This window comes from Parasteatoda tepidariorum, chromosome 8 (assembly GCF_043381705.1).
Source record: "Parasteatoda tepidariorum isolate YZ-2023 chromosome 8, CAS_Ptep_4.0, whole genome shotgun sequence".
Lineage (NCBI taxonomy): Eukaryota > Metazoa > Arthropoda > Arachnida > Araneae > Theridiidae > Parasteatoda > Parasteatoda tepidariorum.
In genome coordinates this window covers 79323183-79342275 of record NC_092211.1, presented here as the reverse complement: position 1 = coordinate 79342275, position 19093 = coordinate 79323183, and the positions used below count along the sequence as shown (strand labels likewise).

Genomic DNA, 19093 nt, shown 5'->3' with positions numbered 1-19093 from the left:
AATGAACAATCACAATTTCTTATATATATATATATAATTTGTCATTATTAGAGCATATTATCCTTCAGTATTTTATTACAAGCTTCACTTTTTTACGCCACACAGTAATCAGTTTAACTACAGAATGTTACAACTTAGAAATTTGTAATAACTTACTTTATATGTTCCATTCGTGGCAAAAGTAATGAATTCGTATTTTCCAGGGATCAAATGTACATTGAATTTTTTATACAATAATCACTTAAGAAAAAATGTTATACAGTTTTTAAATGACATAGAATGTAATTGTGATAAGAAGGATGATGAATTACAATTTCGTTAAAAATAAGGATTCGAAATATAAAATGTTAACCACTTATATATTATAACGCATTATTACAGATTATGTATTGCTAACACATAAATATAAGATGTTCACCACTAAATTATTTGGCTGACTTATAACTTAGTTTTTCTTCAAATTGAGCAGTTACTTATCAACTATTTCTCTTACAAATATGGGCTACATCTATAGAGAAAGAGATGTACTGAAAAGTTTAACAGTTGGCTCCTTAGAAAAAACAGTCCCTAAAAAATCTCCTTAAAAAATGCAATTTCCATTAAAAAAAACACAGTATCTCCTTAAAAAATATTATTTGATCAAGGACATAACTTTAAAGGATGGCAACCGAAGTTTCATTCGCCTCAATTGGCGAGTTTGGTTAATTTTTTTTACAGATAGTTTTCTTAAATTTAGGAGTAATGTATAAAACCAGTGGACTTTTTTCCGTCCCCATCCCCCGAAGATAGCTATATAATCTTTTATGATTTGCTTAGAAAGCCATGCTTACTTGTAAGTTAAACCCATTTGATATGTGTCGTAGCGTAAAATCTTAAGAATTTAAATCAATATTAAAAACTTATTCTTTTTTATAAAGTTTAAATTTTTAGCCAATTATAATTTATTTACATAAAAAATTTCAAATTGGAACAAACGATATGCAAAAGAAAAACTTGCAGAAACCAAATGATAATTATGCTTTTAGAAAACAGTTGCTATTAAAGATTCACAACTTCGTTAAAAACATAATTATATGTATCAGAACATTAAGTTATAATTATCAAGTTTTCATTATTATTATTATGGATAGAAGTTTCATTATTATACCCGCATAAGTAAAATATTAAAATCAAATTACTCATACTAAATCAAAGAAATCCTTAAAGTTATTTAAACATCAATAATATTTTAACAATTCCAACCCAATGCATTTTGTCTTAGGATTGATGTGTTTTTCTAAACTATTATATCCAATAGTTATTTTTTTAAAGTTTTAAATAATATGTTACATTTTTACAATCATAATAGTACATTAACGTAATTTTTATTGAAAATGAAAGCTGACTGAGGAGAAATAAATAAATAAATAAAAAAATAAAAAAAATTAAAATATTTATAAAAGTGCAGCATCTTCAAACGAAGCATTGATTTTAATTTGATTTTAGATTTTCCAGCTTTTTAAATATGCAAGCATTTTTCTGTTTTAAACTTTACTTAAATTCTGATTTAAACAGCAAAAAATCTAAGCATTCCTGGCTAATTAACTTTTAGTATATGCAATCAAAAATGCTTAATAGATTAGACCTGAGAAACGCACGTTTTAGAATAATGCATTCTTTTATTCGAAACTAAATCAATTAGCAATGAGTAATTCGTTTCCAATATTGAGCATATTTCTTATTGAAAGTTAATTAACATTCCAGATCCTAATTAAAGTTCTCCATTTTCTCATTAATTACAGTAAAATTGAACTTTTTCTTTTCATTAATTAAAGTTTGAGTGATATTAAACTATTACAAAGGTAAATAAATTAGTTTAATTTCAAATTAGTTCAAGCATCAATAGCGCGATAGATTTAACATGATTCTGTTATGTATTAAAGTTTACCTGAATGTTTATTCGTTGTGATATTTTCAAAAATGTAAAATAGAAATGCTTATAACATGATTTTAAACAAATGTGTTAAACGAAATTGTTAAATGTGTTAAAAGACTAAAATTTAATAAACACGTGACACGCTAATTCTTATCTTTAAACAATAATAATAATAAATTATTGCAGTTGCTCATATGTTTCGTAAATAATAATGAGACAGTATTTAGCAGAGCTCGTGAATTTTGTAAAATCTTAAAAATTCCAATTATTCTTAAATTCTTTCTTTTAACTTTTTTATTCGACTTTTCTTTAAAACTAAATAGGATATTTATTAAAGATACTTTAAGAGCTTAAGTTTAAAACTAATTATATTTTATAAATATTATTTCAGTTGCAATATCATTAAAAAAATAACTAATAACAATGCATTCAATTATACCAATTATTGGATTATTTACTAAATAACAATTATTCAATTATTACATATTAATAACAATTATTCAATTTTATTATTGCACTAAAACTATTTTATAGCAATACAGAATACAAGAAAATACAGGATTCAAATTTATTCAATAGTGGAATAGTGGATTTAATTGCTGAAATCCGGCTAAAATGAACAATCACAATTTCTTCTACAGATAATTTTTCTTAAACTTTTGAAATAATATAATTAATAATACTGCCTCACACTTTAAATTCACTGCAGGTTTATAAATAATAAAAAAATAGAATAACTTCACTTACACATTTATTGAAACAAAATCACAATATCTTAAAAATCAATAAAAAAGTAATAGTTTGATATTTAATAGCTAAATAATTCACTTTTAATAATGTAAGTAATTTTAATATTGTAAATATCTTTTTACGTTTGCTATAGTAAAATAAATGTGGAGTATAGCAGTGTTTTTTTATTTAAGTAAAATAAAGGTCTTACAAAGATAAAACATTTTTTAAAAAATTATATTGGTTTTAAAATAAAAACTTTAACATTTCTTTTAATGTTTTTGTTAAAGTGAATTAAATATTTCAAGCGAACTTATTGAAGAAGTGTTTTTATGTCATTTCATACTTTAGTTAAGTAAAATAAAAGAATTTAAAACATTATTACGTAGAATCTATTCAAGCGTAACGGAACTTTATTTTGAGGGTGTCTTACCTTCATAAATAAAATTCTAAAGAGGAACTAACAAATACTGCATATCTGCAAAAATATTTTACTTATTTCAGCTATTTATTTCTTCATTACATCTTTTTTATTAATCAAATGCTTTTCACATAATCAAAATGTAAATTGCGAGTGCTTATAAAGTTTCAATGCCTGATTAGTTGGGATAATGTGACATAAAAAAGCACAGATAAGCCATTTTTAAAATTCCATCGTATTTAAGATAAAATTAATAATTTTTCATATTTTTATTACTTAAAAACCAATTATTACAATGCAATAAATAAAGGAAAGAAACAAACACAGAAGAAATAGAGTGACGTAGAAATGGATGCAGGAAAAGACAGAAGTAGTCTGCGAGAAAATATGTTCTACAACAGGTAGCAAAACAAACTTTTTTATCTCATATTTTGATATTTTGAATTCCTGGTCTTACAATTTTAGTCGAATGAATAATACATAAACTATATAAATCAATTGGGAAACAAAGCTACAGTTGTTTGTTTTTCAAATTCTACATTTAAATCTTTAGCTGATTGTAAAATGCTGCTGGCTTTTTGAATCATTATCATTAAGATCGCGTTTGAAAAAAAAACAATAAATTGCAACAAGATAAAGTACGCAAAGTAATAGATTTATGGAATCATTCTAAAGACACATGGAATGGATCAAACAAAATAAATTTAAAATTTTAAACAAGCAAAGAAACATACAAAAGAAAATGAATAAAATATTCGCAAATAAAAATTTGTTGTATCCATTTGTCAAAATTATTTTTTTAAAACTATAAAATGTTTTATTTTCATTGTATTCGCAATTTTCTGAAGTACTTTATTGCATTTTATTCAAGTAAAGTTAAATATTATTCATAAGAATTCGAAATTATCAGTAAAATTCAAGTTGTGAATATGAAGTATTCTTTTTTAATTTGTATTATTTGGTTGATAGTTGCTTGGGTTTTTATTGTTTTACATTCCGGAATTTAAAACAATACGAACCAAAATAGTTATTTAAACATTACTGGATAAAAAATTCTCCTAAAAAATTATCCTCCTTAAAATAAAACTTCATATTATTTCACAATTTTTAACCTTTGATATTTCTGCTGTACTACTGAACCCTAAAATACTTTTCAGTTATTCAAATAAAATTATTCTTGCGAATTCAACATAGTTATTTCAAAGTAATATTAATGGAAAACGAAATTATTTTCAGACGAAAATTTTATTTATATTACTTAGTAAGTATTTTATTTATTCAAAAATGTTTGTTGGAGGCAAAATAATTAAATGCAAATTTGGTGTCATAAAATCAAAAAGAGATAAAAAAGGCAATGAAAATAAATTTTAAGACAGTTTTTTGTTTTAACTTATTTTAACAAAACTTAATTCAATTCTAAAATGATTGTTTGAGACAATATTGTGCATACTTACGCAAAAAGTGCTTTCTTTTAAGTGATCTTTTTGGCAATCTCGGTGATTCTTTCAAGCTTACATTTAGTACTTTTTTTTGCATCATCACAAAAAATTAATTCAACTTATATTTTTAAATAAATGATTAATATGAATAACTAATTAACTTGAAGCATGCAGAGTGTGGTGAAAATGTTTTCTTCAATCGCTAAACTTTACCAAAAAACTTAAATTAAAAGTTAACTTACTTCAGTTATCCAAAAAGAATAAGAAAAAAAATAATAATGAAGTTATAGGAAGAAAATCAGTTCCAACCACATATATTTTTTTTATTTGAAGAAGGTTGACTTAAACTTTAATTTAAAAAGTCTAGTAAATCTTGACTCCCAAGATTTTCTCTACTATTCCCAACATCTATTATCTTTTCAGCTCAAAGAAAACCCTTCAATCACTTCGTTTCCCAGAAGTAATTTATCTCTTTTTCTGGAGAACAATTCTAATTTCGTTACAAGTGATCTAGATCTTCAGGTTGCAGAAGAAAACATCTTGAAGAAGTTGACCCCTGTAAATCTTATAGCATCCTTTACCCCACCCGAGAAAAAAAAACCCGAAAATGAGAGAGAAGCAAGAGAGAAGATTAATAGGAAAGGCTTCTTGGGAAGTAGCCAATATAAAATGACAGGCCACCCCCTGTCTCTCCCCCACCTCCTCACGCCCTCCAGGCACCTTTCTTTAGTTACCACCCTTTCGTCTTTCAAGGCAGTAATTTAGTTTTATAAGTTGATTGGTGCCAATTCTGGTCGGCTCTTGCTTTAGAAGTAGAAGGATTGGAAGAGAAAATCATCCGGAATAAGACTTGTTTTAATGAGGATAGAAGGGTGGTGAAGAATTTAGTGAGGTTAAGAGAAAGAAACATTGTCTAAAACGATTCAGTATAGGAAAATTTCGATAATTAGAAACATTAATTAAGATGGATTAATATTTAGTTAAATGGAAAATAATGCTTGGGGTATTTTCAACGGGAGAATTTCGAATTTCAATCTCAACATCACCTTCATTGTAAAAACTATCAACATAACTGTCAACCAACACAACATAGTTTGGATAAAAAACTATGTCGGGATGGTAGACAGTTATGTTGACAGTTTTTGTTTGTAAAGTTTGGTTTGGATCACAAATTATGTCTGTGACAACAGTAATGATAAAAAAAAAATACCAAGCAATGGTAGTAGGCTCAATATATTTGAGAATAGAAAGGTAAAATTTGCTTCTAAAATTGCATGTAATTATCGAAAATGCTTGCAGGAAAATTTTCTGAAATTTAAACTTGACTTAAAGTTTAAACATCTCTAAAACAGCACTTGCCACAGGTTTGATTTCATACGGAGAAAAAAATGTTGATAAAATTACCATACTGCATGGTAATGACAATTCTAGTAAAACTATAATTTTGACTAATAAAACAATTCATTTGGTTTCTGATTTTATGCAAAGCAATAATCTGCAGCGACTGCTGCAAATGCTGAATGANACACATATATATATATATATATAATATATATACATAATATTTTTCTAAATATTTTAACTGTGTTTATAGATTAATTTAAAATTTTCACACAATTTCCAATCATTTATTTTTTTAATTTCCGTTGAGCCCGTTAAGCAATTAGTAAACACTGTAGGAAAGGACAAATTCATACAGTTGTTTAATGATTAAGGGGACGAAATTTAAATTCTTATTTCATGCAGCAAGGACAGAAAAACATTTGCCAGCTATAATGAAACTTTAACAGGATTTATGAACTTACTTTGTCAGATTGAAATAAAATGAATTTTAAAATTATGCAAAAGCAGTTAAACCTACAGTTAATTCTATGCTCTAGGTATCCAGAAAATTTGCTACATAAAATAAAAAATTCTAAGTCATGACTTATTCTATGAGAAAACCCCAATAATAAGTACTTTAGAAATGTAAGTGAAACACGTTTTAGTGTTGAGAATTTTCAACAGAGCCGTCAACCTTTTTAAAGCAAACTAAGACAACGCCTCCCCTTAAAAGTTTTCGAAATAATTCCATTACCGGAAACAGAATGAAATAGAAACAAAATCAAAGCGTATTCCCCACTTTTTCTTCCTTAAAAGATATAAAGAAAATCTTCTTCACAAACAAAAGGGAGAAAGTGCTGTATATTAAGATTTATAGCAAAGAAGAAAAGGATGAAAGCTGAAATAGGTTGCTGACAGCTTGTTTGAGTACAACTAGAAAGTAAAATGAATAACAGCAGATAAGGTCATATCTCAAAGAGACTTAAAGGTATCTTGAGTTACATCGAACGCATTTAGTTCCAGAAGAAAAGTTTCTGATTTTATGTTTAAATATTTGCTTGCAAAAAAACAAAGCTCCTCCAAGCATTTTTGAAGAGATAAGGCAATAAGGCAAAGAAGAAAGATAAATAAAGTAGCTCACATAATAAAATACCTTCAGGTAAAAATGGAAAATTTCTGTGATCTTATTTTAAGCTTTTTAAAAACATTTTACTTTAATGTATAATCAAGCTATTTTTTTCATTTTTTTCAATGGCAGTTAATAATGACTAAATTTAATATGTTTTACAAATCAAAATACAAAAAGTAACGATGTAAGAAAATTACTTTTCCTATTTATATTTGTAAAATATAAGGAGAAAGACAATAAAGATACTGCTTTTAAAGCAGCATTTGTTTCGGAAATCTAATCTTGTTAAAATATTTTTGTCATATTTCAGGCCATGGACGTTTTGAGCATCCAATTTTTTAAAGGCCGTGGTTGGCAAAATTAAAATACATAGATTATGGAATACGAAAGATCAATTCGAAAAAAAATATCTTCTAAATAATAAATTCTAAATATCTACAAAATTATTATTATTATTCAGAATTTCTTAATTAATTATTAATTTATCTAGCTTAAATCTGTGATGATTCATGATTTTTTTCATTTGTTTCAAATTGCTTTAAATTGATTCATCTAAATACTTTAGATGACACTTATTAGTCTGGTTCAACCGCTAACCAGTTGAAATTAGCTATCAAAAAAATAAAAAGAAGAAGATCATGCTCAAAACATTTTAATATTCTTTAAAATTTCGATGGAAAAAAAATAAATTGTAAGAAAATAAATGAAGGGATATCATCTCATTTATTTCATACATAAGTACAGTTTCTAAGTAAAATTCATTTTAAAGAGTATTCATTTTAAAGAGTATTCATTTTAAAGAGTAAAAAAAATTAAATTAGTTAGATTAATCTAAACACAATTAGAGATTTCCGTAAGACAGCTTAAAAGGAATAAATAAAAAACAAATTTTTTGATACGAGAAAAAAAAATTTCAGTGAAATTAACTACCGCGACACCATAGAAAGAATTCCTTCTTACTAATCTTCTAAAAAGATAGAATGTTATAGAACTTCTAAAATACTTTCTAACAAAAGTATTTATTTTTTTAAACAAAAGTCTCAAGTTTCATAACAAAATGGATTACAAAGCATTGTAAGCATTTTTTTAAATCAATTACCATTTCTTTCAATTAAATTACAAGGTCTTAAGGAGTATTTACGAAAATTGAATTCAGAAGATGACCTCAGGGGATGCCCAAGGAAGAAATCAGGCATTCCAAATTGGCATCGCTGAGCTCGTAGAACAAAAGCAAACATCCAGAAAATTCTTGCCGACATTATCGAATCATTCGGGTGACCGACCAACCATTCGAAGCGATAGAAAGTGCGTCGTAATAAGTCAAGACTTGCTGGATTATTTGCGCACGATCAGATCAAAAATTTCATTATTACTCTAGCTTCGAAAACAGGGGACACATGTCAAACCTGGCTTGTTTCATTCTGGTATAAATTTGTTCGAACTAGATTTCTAGAATGAAGATTGTATCATAGAAATCGATCGTATTCAATCGATTGGCTTTTATATACGTGAAACTGTTATTAATTACATTCTTCGAAACAAAAGAGTCAAAAACTTTCTCGTGATACCAAGTAATGTTATGTATTTGTATAATGTATATTAGTTTAGTTTTGCTTGTAGAATGGCTGCAGAAAAATAACATACGGAGCTCTAAGTCATAAAAATTAAATTAGCAGGAAGTTCAAATGTTAAATGAAATAAGAACTGAATATCATTTAACATGTTCAGTAATCTGCAATATTTTCTTTTAAAATATAACTAACGTTCATTTAAATTTTATCCTGAGATCACCTTTTTCAGATAAAAAAATTTTCCACCAACACGAGATACCACAGCAACTCTAATTATTTTTGTTCTGTAATTATGAATTGTTATTATTATATTTTTTTCACTTTATCTACATTATCAATTTTTGTTGTTCAATTGCATACGCAGCGTACTTTAGGTTTGACGTTGATTAGTCGATTCCGGCTATTCTACCCTTTAACTTCATATTTAATCAAGCCCAAATCCCTTCTGTATTCATACAGTATTTGTCATTTAATACAATAGTATAATATCCATTATCACACGTTAGACTCTATTATATGTGTAGGTGTTACAACACAATAAAAGTAGAGTATCAATCAATGTTTCAATATTGCTTTAAGTATACCAGCCGAAATCGTAATATCTCAGAATTTTGTATGTAATAATTTTCTTACTGCCCATTCTTCAACCTGTCCCTCTCAGTAAGTTGAAAGTTAGGAGATTAAAATATTTTTCCATTTCTTTTCTTTTTTATTACTTATTTCTCTTTTTGTTAAATTTTTTTAATATTTTTTTTCATTAACTTTACCTTTATGGCGTTGTACACTGGAATGCCTCTTACCAAATGTAATAATGCCAAATTTTGAACTAAAGTCACAAGATATCCAAATTTTTCAAACTAGTTTTGACTTAGAATGAAATATGAAAAAAAAATAATAATTTTATTATTATTATTATGTAGTATTTAAAAAGAACTTGGTTAATATGAAAGTATCATAATCTAAAATCCAACCCTACATGAACCCTAGATGTCAATTTCTATACTTCAACCAAAGAATTACTTTTTCCTGTTATTCTTTTTTGTGTTTTCTTTTTTTTTATTATTTGTTATTAAGTGTTGAATTATTAAGATAGTATTTTAAATTGACTTTCTATACATTGTAAGCATATATTTGAGAGTATGATTTCGAGAACTTCTTGTACATAATTTGCAAACATTAATAAAATAAATCTAATCAGTACTAAAAATTAGGCCGAAAAATTACAGTGTCAGAAAAAACTTCCAAGTCAAATTGAGTAGCCTATAAAATTAAGGATTTCTAATTTCTCAAGCACAGACAGAAGTAAAGGGAATCGTAATGCATTATGAAAAACATACTAAATACTATTAATAACAAAATAGGAAATTAAATGCTTTTTTTTCTTTAAAAAAAAAAAAATCAGAGTGTCAAAAGCAATTTACGAAATACATACTACCTTTGCATCAACTCCCGCATAACTCTTCATAAAAATCCTGAATCAAAAATATCTCATAATAAAAAATACACTCTAACGTTCGACATACATAGGACCCCCTGTATGAAGTCAGGTGTCATATCCCCACAAGACTTCACGTGGTACAAAATTTTTCTAAGCCAAGGTGACTGAAAAAGAGGCCAAAATGCACCCCAAGGAATTAAAAAAGCGAGACCAACAGAGTGAAGTGGCACACCAAAACCAATCCCCACTTTTGGCCCCCTGGACGATATACTTTACGGTCTTCACAAAGGATGTAATTAGAGTGCAACCTCGCGGTGACATGGTGGTTGGCAGGTAGTTTTGAAGAGGGAGGTGAGGTGAAGGCAAAAAGGTAATCTAAGGTAGGGTAAAGAAAAAAAGAAGAAGCAAATAAAAGTGAAGTGAGCTTTTTACCCCTCCAGCGTCCAGACAAGAAAAGGAATTAACAAGAGAAGTTCTTGCAGAATGTGGCTCAAACATAGCGAAGAGTTTTAACTTTATATTTTCTTCTCTTTTTTTTATCGCTGTTGTTTTTATTTACAAGCTCCGGGGTAAAGAAATAAGCATTAGAGCAAAATAGCGCGAAACAGTTTTGTCTTGAGGAGAGCTAAACTTTTTTAATGAACTATANTATATATATATATATATATATAGATATAGATAGATAGATAGATAGATAGATAGATAGATATAGATGTAGATAGATATCAAAAAAGTATAATAATTATTTGGTGAAATGAACAGTTTTAACTGAAATAAAACTCTATTTTCCATTATTCTTAAGCTAAGAAAGTATTTAATTTGTTTTTTTGTTGCGGATGTTTACCAATATTCTAAATATTAAAGGTTTTGATATTTTTAAGAAAACTTTAAAATAATTATGGAAGTGATGAACTAAGAATTATAGATTGAGTTGAATTATGGGTTGAGTTGAACCGTGATATCATTGAAATTTGCTGGACCCTAAAATGGCTCAGAGATGAACCATACTATCTTTTATTTTATTTATCCTTTAGGGGTCTTTGGATGTTAGCAATATTGGCCCTACGACCGTGAGTCTCGCGATAATATACAACAATGTCAACAGGCACCTCCTCCCAATTTCTGAATAATAATCTTTCTGAAACTTATTACGCGAAAATGGTTCAACTTTAATACAGGGTTATTCATAATTCCCTCAGAGGTTTCGAAGCGTTATAGTAAAAAAAGGAGATGAATATGAAAAAAAGAAACATATGAACTTATTCCGAAACTATTCAAGTTTTACTTACATACATTACAGGTGTTCTATGTGTGAACCTTTGGTCACACGGAAAACATCAATGCGATAGTCCAGTTCCTGCCCGGAGGGAATTATGAATAACCCTGTACAATGTACATTGTTGTAAACTGTATGGTATTTACTCACATTGATGTACATTGTATGGTATTTACTCATATTGTTGTACATTATTGTACACTATATGGTATTTATTCGATATTACGGCTCAAAATTAAGTAACATTTTTCTGTTGCATATAAAGATGTGAAAGAGTGCTTATGAATAAATGATATGCAGTTAAATATAAAGACACTATTGTAAAAGTAGACGATGGTGGTGCATTTTCTTTATAACTTCCTTTGCCTGATCAAGTTGAATTATGAAAACATTTGTTGAGCCAAACTCCAAGATGGTCGAGCGTTCTCAGAACTTGAAGAAAAAACAAATTCTATAAATTCATTCTGTATATCAAATTCTATAAATTCATTAAAATGATAGAAGACTGGATAACTTTTCTCTGTACAGGGTTAAAAAAAAGTAAATAATAAATCGACATTAATCCACTCTAAAAGGCATATGAACACAATTAAAGTATTTATTTTTGCTATTGTTAATTTATTTTTGCTATTTTCTGTTGTCTCTTTGGGTGCACCGAATATGATGCTATTTATAGCGCCAACTCATGATTTTCAAAATTTGTCACGATCAAGCTATTCTCTAGCTGAAATGTCATTTTAGTTTTAAAGCTAAAATTGTACCTTGCACTTGCCGTCCGAGTTTCAGATGCTCAGCATAAATGGTTCTGGATTTATTAAGAGATACACATAGACAGTCACACAAACAATCTCTTTTATAATACTTAGCATAAGTGTTCATAGTGAGTGTTCTCAATGCGTTCACATAATCAAAATTTGTTGTTAATTCATCGTTAATTGCGCAATCACCCACAATTGCGTAAGTATCAGTTAGTATCCCAATACTCTAAATGTATTTTTTTCGCTTCAAGTAACTTTATTTGTATCTAAAATTGTGTATAAAATTATTCCAGTTTAATCGACAGAAGTTTCAAACTCTTAGATCAAAGAAAGCTTAACGAGTTAATGATGGAAATACGTGCTCAGTCACTAGTGACCCCTAGCGCATGGTTACTGAGTAATTGTAACGGAGAGAGTGTGTTTGGTATGCCAGATCATAAGAGAGAGAGAGAGAAGATTCGCTTCACAGAATTAATTCTCCAGACTCGTACCGCCTACTAATATTGTCTTCCTTTGCAAATACCCTAAGCCTCTTGGTCATGGTGAATTCGTCTTCATGAAACAGAGGAAATTGAAATTAAGCCCTTGTTTCGCTCATATGTCTCTGTTTGCTTGTAATAACAGCTTTCAGGGATAATAGCTATGGTAGATTAAACTACATAAAATGAAATGATTTGGACAAAGTTTAAAAGTTTTTAATTTGGCAATTATATAAAAACTTGAAAATGGTGATAATTTCTAGTTTGAAGTTGCTTTTCCAGGTACTAAAATCATTATTTATTAAAATGTTTTTTTTTTCTTCTTTCTTTTTAAAAAGTAAGAGTTAGCTCAAATATTTTATTTAAATAAAACCAACGCATCAATATTGAAAAGAACAGTAAAGCAAGTAAATTACAGCTTACAAATATTGCATTGCAATCCAAAATATTCCAATTAATTTTCAAACAAAATCAGGAAAACGAATAGTCTATTTTTTGTTCGAAAAGTATTTACTTAAAATAAACAAAGAATTACAAAATTATTTACTTAAAATAAACACAATGAAAGATTTTCAAGTTAACCATGCTCTTTTTATATATTTATAAAATTACAGTAAAAAAACTTTCATGACTTCATTATAATATTTATTATATTTAAAAACATTTGCTCCCTAAATTTAATGAAACAAACATGTTAAAATTTAAACAATCATTAAACATTGACTCATATTTTAGAAATTTTTGAATAAAGCATTGTTTTGAATATAGCTTGTTAAATCATGATTACACAACCACATTATTAGACACAACCACAAGGCATGTTTAAAGTACCTAATTTTATTCCGTTTTATTTTTGAAATCTAATACTTTTTTTTTTATAACCGTCGTTGAACAGCCGACCTAATTTTATGGGTTTACGGCTACTAATGTTCAACTCCGTAGCCTTGTAATTTTGAACCCAATCCAGAAGACAAGGGAACTCCCGGATCGAGTATTTGGGAGAAATTTGCCTTCGGAGAGGACTTTTTGATGGAACCTCCCACCTTTAACCTGGCAGCAAGGGGACTCTAACCCATGATCAGTCTACCACTGAGGATGTTTCATGTCAGCACTGTGGTCGATGCAAGCCGGATGCGGAATTCGTATAGACTGGGATTCGAACCCGATTCGCCTCTCTGGAAGGGGAACTCTCTATCCCCTGAGTTATTGCGGCTTGAAATCTAATACTTGACCCTTTTCTATTCATAATAAAATTCATGTTTGAATTTAGACGTGAAAAAGAAACTGCATATATATCATATTAAATATGCTAGGCTGGCTTCATATAAATTTATTGTATTATTATTTTTATATTATCATACATAAATCCCCAAAGTATGACTAACGACATCGTTAGAATAATTTTGACAAAATTATCAAACATGGCAAGCTTTATATATAGGGCATTAATAATAAATATATAAACTACTTTTATGGTTTTCGTTGACACCCATGGGCATCGCGCCAACAGTGACACTGCTTAACTCTCGTTTATAGACGTGAAAAACCACCATTTAAGCAAATAATATGCCAAAGAAAAACGCTTACCGTTGAATTTAAGAGATCAAAAAGATGGTATGGACATCAAATGACTTTCTTTGTTTATACGTCGTCATAGAAACCAGCCAGAGCAAAACTAAATTCACGTTAGGAAAGAAAACAATAAAGAACACAGAAAGAATTCTTTTTTATGACCAAATGAATATAATTCTATTTTTTTATTTATTTATTTGCTGTTTCATTTCGCAAATTGACTTCAATATGGATTGGAGACAATTATAATTACTGACGATAATTGCATTTATATCGATTATAACCATCGCGAATGAAATTAATTATTTCACTTCATTAGGATATGGCAATGTGAAAAAGTTTCGTCAATTAACATTTAGTTATATTTTCTGTATCTAATATTTATTGAGACTATCGCTATTTTCTCTGAACAACAACTGTTTCATTCAGTCTCCAAATTTAAAAGAATAACGTTAAGTTGTCCGTTGAAATTTATAATATTTTAACGGGCTTAAGAAGTACTCTTATTATTTACGAAATGCTGCTTATTATTTTAAATAATCTTGTGCAACTTATTGCTACACCTCGCATCAATTTAGATAGGTAGATAATTGTTTAAAGGGAACTCTTAATTTTTTTAAAATTACTATTTCTAAAATATTCAGTGAGTTTAGATAAAGAATTGTATAACTTAATTTGTGAAGAATTAATGAAAGTATTTTACGATAATCAAGACATTCTTAATTTGTTGAAGAAAAATGCAAAACAAATTATTATTATTTTTTTTTTCTTCTCACAACTGATTTTCTAGGCTGGGAAACAAGCAAAATTCTATGTCCAATGAAGTTCATTGTTGACAGTGAAGAGAAACTTGCATGGTTGGATAATAAAAGATATCTCGTTTAGAAAAGTACTAACATGAATTTTTTATAACACTGTGGAAGCCAAAATATTAACTTTAATTATAGATAAAAACTTAATTATTATTCAATTTCCTTTTAGAAATTTTAAGTTCAAATACCTTTTTGAACAAGTACTTATGCCTGGAAATACCAATATTAATCATGCTTATATAACTTTTTTTTATGTAACTTACAAATCACTGCCTGCGCTTAATCAGTAACTGTGGAGTGATTTAGCTATTTAAAATACACTGTCACTTATTATGTTCAACTTTTTTTTCTTTTGCAGGAAAGAATTCATTATAAGTTCTTAAAAAATAATTATTATTTCTTGCGGTTTTCTAATTTACAAAATTTTCCTGCAGTCAAGAAAAATTATTTTTCATATACTTTTATTTAAGTAGAATATAATATCAGAAAATTTTATTACATTTGTTTTTATTGCACATTTTTTTTTACACATTTTTTTTTATTACACATTCAGTTCATCTTAAATTTTTCATTCAGAAATTAAAGTACGAGAGGTAAATAAATTAAGTAATAAGAATGAGCTTTACATTTTATTTATGGATTTCATTTTATTAATAAAGCATTTTTTTACTCAGACTTTTTATTTATTATGTTAAAAAATTTCCTATTTAAGAACCCATTATTTTTTAAACTCTTCATTTAAAATTATGTCAGATATGAATTAAAAGTGTTGTTTTATTTTATAAAGAATGTAGGTTAATGTTTATTGCTCAGTGTTTAAAATACAGCGTTTTAAAAATAATTTTATTACGAACTATTACTTAATAAATCCGATTTCAATTTCATTAAATAATATTTCTTTTTTGGTTAATTAGGCAGTTTTCAATATACTTGATTTTCTTATCCACTTCCGAATCTACAAAATGCGAACAAAACTTCATAAGACATTTCAAATAAGAAATTTTGTAAAATCACAAACAAATTTACGGAAAATTACTTTTTTCTTTACTCTATTGCTGTAACTACTTTAATCTCCGTGAGCACATGCAAAGCATCGATACATACGCTTACGTCACTCGTGGATATCAAATTACATATAATCACATGCTTGTGTGAAGTCACGTGGTTGTGCACTTGGATAATGTTACGGATCTAAAGCTAGGGATTATTATCAAGCTGGATCAATTTACAAATAAGATTTAATTGTGTACGTGTAACCGAGTTCACGCATATGTGCCGAACTTGATTGGCTGCCCCTTGCAAGCAAAGAATATACATGGGGGAAGAAGGCTAGCTGCCATGGACATAATGTAAATGACCATGTCCTCCAAGTTTTGGTGTGATTCCAGTGTATGAAGGAAAAACCACAACTCCTCCCAATCACAGCTAGTGATGGAGAGGAGAAGTGTTCTCTTTTTATTTATTGTTGGTTTGTTCTGCATTTTCACCCTATTGACAAGCAGTACTGTAGTAATTAAGACATTTCTTTAAGAATACATTTATATCACCCATGTTGATAATCCGAGGAAATTGTTCTATGTCTATATGTTAACACATATTGACATGGAAATAAAGAATAAAATGGCGGTTGGCGGGAGGCAACGTACCCAAGCATACATGTAGAATTATCGAACAGCCAGTTCACCGAGACTTTTAAACGAAAATAAAAATATAATTTCATTATTCGATTCCATTAAGAGAAAAAAAATGTATGTTGATTATTCAATCAACTATAATGCTATAAAATATAATGCTATAAAATATACTGTTGCTGTATTAAAATGTAAAATTATACCTGTGAAGAAAAGATAAACATCATTGTCAAATTGTCAATTACCTTTAACATATATGTCCATTTTTATTGTAAGCATTTATTGCAGACAGAAACAAAAAATGAGTATTATAGATTTTTGAATTGGCGATTGGTGAAAGCCAGTAAATATTATTGTTTAATCTCCACCGCAAGGAATGCATCTATCAACATTAATCAAGACTACTTGTCCTGCTTAATTTATTTCAATAATTGGATAGAACCAAATAAACTACACGTTATGTTGTTGTTACAAATCCTCCAAAGTCTACCGAAGTAGTCAGACCAGGTCCAAAAAACCGTTTACTCAGTGAGAGTCAATGACTTGAAAGGGAAATTATTATTGGACTACATTTAACAGTAATATTAATCTCTGAAATTTTTTTCTGATTTAAAGTTTACCACTACTCACTATACAATTTTAAAAAAATTGAAACCCTTAACTTCTAAATTTTATATATTTCATGTGATTATTTACTACAAAATTATCACAGAAAAAAAAAAACACTTTATCTTTGTGAAAGCTACTGGAAGTGTAAAATATCCTTGAAAATCCCATCATGTCAAAAAGCTATTAAGGTCTATGTTCTACCTGAGGTCCTTCTCACAAAATCGAAAACTGCATCTTTCCATCAAACCAGGGTGAAACAACTTTTTCAGTATAACTTTTTGGTATTTTTTTTTCTTTCGATGTCTTAGAAAATGAGTTAGGAGAAGAAGAAAAAAATTGAAGGAAAAGATGAAGTTTATGCGAGGTTTCCCCGGTTTCCATCAAGTCTTGCAACACAGCATTGGCTGTCAGCGAGAAAAGGAGAATGGGAAGCTAATATGAGCAGAAATGGCAAAGGGCAGCCCGTTATGTCCACGGTGCCATTTAAGTGTCATGTTCACTTAAGTGAATAAGTGAGCACATTGAGTGTAAGGAATGGGGAGTTGAAAACTTGTCACCTGCTTAGAAAATGGTCTTAGCACAGGTTGAAAATCGGGATTACTCTCCCCCCCCCCACTCCTTTATTGCATGACTTGGTCTTTTTTAACAAATGCTTTACTTTCCTTAAACTTATAAAGAAAATATAAGAAATATAGTAGCACTAAAATAATTTAGATATTTTCACATAAAATGACTAAAATAACAAATTAAGAATATACAGTACGCAAAAAGTAAATGGGACACATTTAATAACTTTTATTCTAATGTTCGGATCTTCATGTTCTGGGACCCAATCTTAATGTCATATTGTGTCATGTTACTTTAGTTGATCTTAATAACTCGTTAATTATATATTACACAGGGCTCAATTGGCCCTGGCTGGTTCCAAGATGTAGGTTATTGGAAAAATTAAGATATTCTTAAAATGGCAAATGTTTATTAATTAGCATTTATAACCCACTCAATAAGAGTTTTCTGGTTTTCGAATAATTTCAGATACCCTTTATTAAAATTACACAAACACAAATTAAAAAATAAAAAGAAACCGATAAAGAATAAATCAAATATAATATCATTATTACGTATCATTAATTCAACGTACTAAAAATAAAAAAATATTTAATCAAGAATAAAATTTTTCTTTGACATCATAGAAATGCACCAATCTTTAAAATAGATTAATGTGAAACAAATTTAAACAATAGAGTATTAAAAAAATTGCTTAAACTGAGTACCTCTAGTAAATAGCATGGTTCACCAATTTCGATTGCTTTCTTTTCATCCGCGAATGAAGATTGAAGATCACATCCTTCTAACTCATTCCTTACGTTCGAAACTTAATCCTCAAAAATCATGATGCGGTCTAGTCTTCTTTAATCTTCAAAGAACATATTCCATTAAAAATACTTCAGCCGTAATCTTCCCGAGAGGAGATAGCACGTTGCTTAAGGATATCAATTTCGTTTCTCACTATTTTTTATTTCTCTTTTAAGAAATGTGAAGAATTACGTGAACCGAGAGAGGGCTTCTTTTATTAAATAGAAATAGAGAAAGAAATAAGGTTGCAGGGTTTTTGATAAAACTGCTGTATGATATTTGGAAGAGTTTCAGATCTTGTGAATAATCAGTCCAAACTTTTAGAGATATGATTTTTGAAAGTTTTAGAGCGTTATTTGATGTATGATTTTGGTAGTTTTGAAAGATTATTTTTGAGGCTTATGGTATTTTGGTATTACTATCATGTTTTGAAAGATTATTTTACAAATTTATACTAGATTAGTAGTTAAAGAAGAGATAGATTATGGCATTTTTATATTATTTTAGATATTTTAAAGGCTTTAATTAAATATTAATTTTGAAAAATCTATTCTATTAAAAATTGTATTAAAATATTATTTTTAAAATAAATTGCTTTGGAAATGTCTGTAAAATAGGAAGTAATTTTAGGTACA

At 28.2% G+C, this 19093-nt stretch overlaps 1 protein-coding gene across 5 annotated transcripts in view; it reads right to left on the bottom strand.

Moving 5' to 3' along the window:
* The window catches only part of LOC107450737 (glycoprotein 3-alpha-L-fucosyltransferase A), a 152850-nt gene that overhangs the window by 76269 nt on the left and 57488 nt on the right, over nt 1-19093 (bottom strand). Inside the window, exon 1 of one of the 5 annotated variants that reach the window (XM_016066610.3) lies at nt 9963-10161. The exons of the other annotated variants lie outside the window; for them this stretch is intronic. The gene's annotated coding sequence lies outside the window, so the exon portion shown is untranslated. Of the gene's footprint in view, nt 1-9962; nt 10162-19093 lie in introns of those variants that run through there. 5 annotated transcript variants of the gene reach the window in all.